The sequence below is a fragment of the Rutidosis leptorrhynchoides genome, chromosome 3 (genome assembly GCF_046630445.1).
Source record: "Rutidosis leptorrhynchoides isolate AG116_Rl617_1_P2 chromosome 3, CSIRO_AGI_Rlap_v1, whole genome shotgun sequence".
Lineage (NCBI taxonomy): Eukaryota > Viridiplantae > Streptophyta > Magnoliopsida > Asterales > Asteraceae > Rutidosis > Rutidosis leptorrhynchoides.
In genome coordinates, this window is record NC_092335.1 from 656363906 (window position 1) to 656369905 (window position 6000).

Below are 6000 nucleotides of genomic sequence, written 5' to 3' on the forward strand. Positions count from 1 at the left end.
ATCAAAATATTCTACGAAATTGAGCACCCTGGTAACTAAACTTAACGTATATATAATTTGTACCCTTTGTATAATCATCTTAATAATACACGCAAACCAACGTGTACGCTTCTCAAATAGCATACGTCCGTTAAAAGGCTAGTGCTCTAGCTCGGATGGGGATATCAAGCCCTATGGATCAATATACTACTACTCGCGCCCACCAGTTCTTATAACTGGCAGTTAACAGTTACCAAAGCTAAGGGATTTTCGGTTCAAACTCAGTGTAGAATTTAGTATGTACTTGTATCCATTGCGTTTAAAATAAAGTGTATGTATTCTCAGCCCAAAAATATATATTGCAAAAGCAATTAAAAAGGGATCAATGAAACTCACCTTAGCAGCACATAAAGTTGTTCATCGTAATGTGACCGAAACTCGGTATATCAAATAATGGTAGATCTCAACGTATTAATATTGAGATTCAATATTGTAGAAAAGTACGTAGACGTAACGGAGATGATAAACACTAGGTTTGATTCATAAATATACCCCCGAACATTACCCATAATTTCCTTAGCTCTATCCCGCTCGAAAACCCATTTTGAAGGTGACACGCTCATAACCTCGTCGTAGTATTTTATGTATAATACTAATTAATAATACTAATAATAATAAGATTAATAATAATATTAATCTTAATAATAATAATAATAATAATAATAATAATAATAATAATAATAATAATAATAATAATAATAATAATATAAATAAATACTTAGGAGTAATATTAAGAGTGTGCGAACTGAAATCGTGCAATTTATAGAACCTTTTCTGAAAAAGCACCCCATGCGATCGCATGGGATTTGTGCTTCAAGGCCATGCGATCGCATGGCCCTCTGATCCAGCTCACAAACTTTTAACTTTTTGTTTGTCGACATAATTTTATATAATATATTTAATTTATATAATTAATTATATATTATATTAAATTCACATGCATAGTTGACTTGTAATTTTTGTTCCGATAAGTCATACGTCATCACTCGACTTATGTCCCAGTTCCGGTTTTTCAAATGTCCTTTCGTACGCTGAGAAAACTTGTATTTTACATTTCGTGTCACGTACATTTGTCAAAATATAGCCTTAAATTATCCCTAAACTATACCACTCAAAGTATATCTTAAACTTTTGAGTATTTTGATCATTTACATCTATAAATTATCGTCTCGCTATTTGTTAATATATATATAATAACAATTCGTTTTTATGACCAAGTTAATATTATATTTTATCGTATTGTTAAATATATATTTTCGATATTAATAAACACGTTTTAAAATACATATCGCAAGTTATTCATATATCTAATTCCAACAGTTGATATTCCTTATTATTGTATGTGTCCAAATTACGTTATTTAAACAAACACTTTACCATTTATTCCGAATACCGTTAAGAATGAATGATTTCCCAAATCAACGTGGACCTTTCAACAAAGACCCGTAATAATATCATAATCCTTAAGGGACTCAATAATTATCTTTTAATTCAATCGTTTGGCATAATCTTTTAACTCTGTATCTAAATATATCAATCAGATAATCAAACCAATAAGTTTAATGCACAATATCATATACTCAACACTTTGTTACGTTTTCAAGTTATGGTATATATATGTATCTATTTACCTATAATTGTTCGAAAATCGTTGAGAACAATCGAAAGGTAATTGAATAGTTCAAAAATTTTGAGATTCAACTTTACAGACTTTGCTTATCGTGTCAGAAACGTTAAAGATTAAGTTTAAATTTGGTCAAAAATTTCCGGGTCATCACAAATTTAAAGTCAACACACCCATTTCGGGTTATCTACTAACCCATCTAACACCCATTTACTAATTAACTAGGTGTGCTAGTAATTAACTAACCAATTAGGATTCATAAACATCAATTAACATTTTGAAACCCTAGGTTAGTCACCATTGAGTCTTCATGACTCCATCTTACCCAAGAACACCCAAAATCACCAAATATGGGTTTTATGTTCTTCATTTACCCCAAACCCTAACCCTTACACAAAATCAAAGTAAGGAAATTAAAGTTAGAACATACCACTACAACCACAACGGAGCTAGAGAGGAGATGAACAACTTTAATACCCGCACTTTGGTCCGAGAACAACTTCTTCCTCTTGGATTTAGGCTTTCTCACTCAAGAATCACACTCTCTCTCTAAAATTTAAGTGAAGAGGATAAGGTTGTTGATAATGGAGTTAATGATACTCCACAAACTGACCAACTGGCCTTTAACTCGTCCACAAGTGCAATTACTAAAATGCCCATCAAAATATCTGAATAAAAGAGCAGAAACACGGCTACAGTGTCAGTGCGCCACGCGCACTATTAAGGGTGCGCTGAGCGCACCTAGCTCAGATCCGTCTCTGACTTCTGTTTAACTGCACAATCATTCCCACACTTTATGTACTCTATTTACACTGTTGTACAATGAAGATTAGGGTCTTACAACTCTCCCCCACTTGAATCGGAGCGCGTCCTCGCGATCCAAGCCGCATGACAAGAGGGAAGATAAGCCAACACGAATTCATCGGGCTCCCAAGTAAAATCGGAACCTTTACTACGACTCCATCGAACTTTAAAAGTCCTAACCTCTTTATGTCTCAACCTTTTGACCTGCTCATCGAGTATGGCAATCAGCTCCTCAATATACTCTAACTTATTGTTTAGCTCAATCTCGTCTAATGGTACCCACGATGAATCATCCTCAAGACACTTACGGAGATGGGAAACATGAAATGTATTATGGATCCCCGCAAGCTCATCGGGTAATTCCAAACGATACGTGACTTCACCGACACGAGCTAAAACCTTACGGAGATGGGAAACATGAAATGTATTATGGATCCCCGCAAGCTCATCGGGTAATTCCAAACGATACGCGACTTCACCGACACGAGCTAAAACCTTAAATGGCCCACTAAACCGAGGAGCTAACTTTCCCCGCTTTCGAAACCGAATAATACCCTTCCATGGCGAAACCTTAAGCATCACCATGTCACCTTCTTGAAATTCGATCATTCGCCACGTTTGTCGGCATACGACTTTTGTCTATCTTGAGCCTTTTTCAAATGAGCCCGAATCATATCAATCTTGCTATTCGTCTCTAAAACCAAATCGGTACTCCCGATTTCCTTTTGACCAATTTCACCCCAACAAATAGGAGTTCGACATCTATGCCCATAAAGCATTTCATATGGCGGCATACCGATACTAGTATGATAATTATTATTGTACGAGAATTCCACTAAAGGCAAGTGCTCATCCCAACTACCATCGAAATCAATAATTCACGCCCGTAACATATCCTCCAGAGTTTGATTCGTACGTTCGGTTTGACCGTCCGTCTGAGGATGATACGCCGTGCTCAATTTCAATTGTGTGCCCATATCTTCATGAAACTTTTCCCAAAACCGAGATGTGAATCGAGTATCTCGATCCAAAATAATAGATATAGGAACTCCGTGTCGAGAGATGACTTCCTTGATAAACAACTTAGCCAAGGTCTCCGACGATATCGCTTCCCGAATGGGAAGAAACAAGGCACTCTTCGTCAATCGATCAACTATCACCCATATCGAATCGAATTGGGTTCTCGCCATTTTAGGTAACTTTGTGATGAAATCCATGGTAACGTGCTCCCATTTCCATTTCGGGATTTCTAACGGTTGTAACTTACCATACGGCTTTTGGTGCTCGGCCTTAACTTGCAAACACGTGACGCATTGCTCAACATACTTTACAACATCACGTTTCATGCCCGGCCACCAATAATCTTTCCTTAAGTCAAGATACATTTTCGTCGCGCCCGGATGAATGGAATACTTTGACTTATGTGCTTCATCAAGCAGCACTTATCGATAATCACCCATCTTAGGCACCCACACTCTTCCTTGAAAAGACAACAAACCACGCGAGCCCATAGTAATGAACTCCGATTGCCCCACAATTCGTTCCGCATGCTTGTTGTGAACGTAAGCCTCTATTTGAATCACACCAAGTTTTTCCAAAAAATCGTTAGTAATAATCATACGTAACAATCCCAATCGTAATGCCGGATGTTGACTCTTTCGACTTAACGCATCTGCGACCACATTTGCCTTGCCTGGATGATAAAGTATTTCACAATTGTAGTCTTTCACCACATCCATCCGTCTACGTTGACGATAATTCAAATCTCTTTGATCAAAAAGATGTTTCAAACTCTTGTGATTCGAATAAATCGTACACTTGACACCATACAAGTAATGGCGCCAAATTTTCAACACATGAACAACCGCCGCCAACTCAAGATCATGAGTTGGATATCTCGTTTCGTGTTCCTTTAATTGTCGAGAGGCATAAGCGATGACTTTACCCCTTTGCTTTAGAACACAACCGAGCCCATTTAAAGAAGCATCACAATAGACCGTCATGTCTTCCACCCCTTCCGGCAAAACAAGCACCGGAGCTTGACACAACTTCTCTTTTAACAATTGAAAAGCAATTTCTTGCTCGTTCTCCCAATTAAACCTCACGTTCTTTCTCGTCAATTTCTTCAATGGAGAAGCAATCATAGAAAAGTCTTGGATAAACCGACGATAATAACCGGCCAATCCGAGAAAACTTCGGATTTTCGTAGGCGTAGTCGGTCGTCCCCAACTCTTTACCGTCTCAATCTTAACCAGGTCTACTTGAATACCATTTTCGTTCACAATATGGCCAAGGAATTGAACTTCCCTTAGCCATAATTCACATTTGGAGAATTTAGCATACAACTTCTCATTCCGCAACGTCTTTAACACACCCCGAAAATGATGTTCATGTTCCTTCATACTCTTCGAATAGTCAAGTATGTCGTCAATGAACACAATTACCGACTTGTCCAACATAGGTTGGCACACTCGGTTCATAAGATCCATGAATGCCACTGGTGCATTAGTAAGACCAAAAGGCATAACTACGAATTCAAAATGCCCATAACGCGTTCGAAAAGCCGTTTTCTCGATGTCTTCCTCACGGACCCGCATTTGGTGATAGCCGGACCGTAGGTCGATTTTAGAGAAATACGTTGCACCTTGAAGTTGGTTGAACAAATCGTCAATCCTAGGCAATGGATAACGATTCTTGATTGTCACTTTGTTCAACTCCCAATAATCGATGCACATCCGCATACTACCATCCTTCTTCTTCACGAATAAAACCGGACGCCCCATGGCGAAGCACTCGGTCGAATGAAACCCTTTTCAAGCAACTCTTGGGTTTGGTTTAACAACTCTTGCATTTCCGTTGGTGCTAAACAATAAGGAGTTTTAGCAATGGGGGTAGCCCCTGGAACCAACTCAATGCGAAATTCAACTTGTCTTTCCGCCGGGACACCCGGTAACTCATCCGGAAAAATGTTTTCAAATTCATTCACCACCGGAATTTCACGAATGGATGGTGGCTCATCTCGAGTATCAACAACATGGGCAAGAAAAGCCATGCCACCACTAACAAGGAAACGACGTGCCCGTGCAAAAGTGCATATCGGCACAAGTCTTCTTCGTTTATCGCCGTGAATAATTATCGCTCCCCCACTTGGGGTCTTTACCCTAATAAACTTATCATGGCATGCAATATCGGCTCTATTATGATCGAGCAAATCCATACCAACAACGATATCAAAATCACTCAAAGTCATCGGAATGAGATCGATTTTAAAATTTTCGGCACCAAACACAACATTACAATTTTTACACACATCAACTACTAGCACCGTCTTGCCGTCCACTATTTCGACCTCTACCGGACGACTTAACTTAGCTAACAGTCTATTAAGTCTAGGCACAAATTTTGGAGACACAAACGACAAATTTGCACCGCTATCAAATAGTTTCCTTGCCGGATTAGAATTAACCATGAAGGTACCTTAGACAACTTCGTTAGATTGCTTGGCTTCCTCATTGGTCATCAAATAATTACGA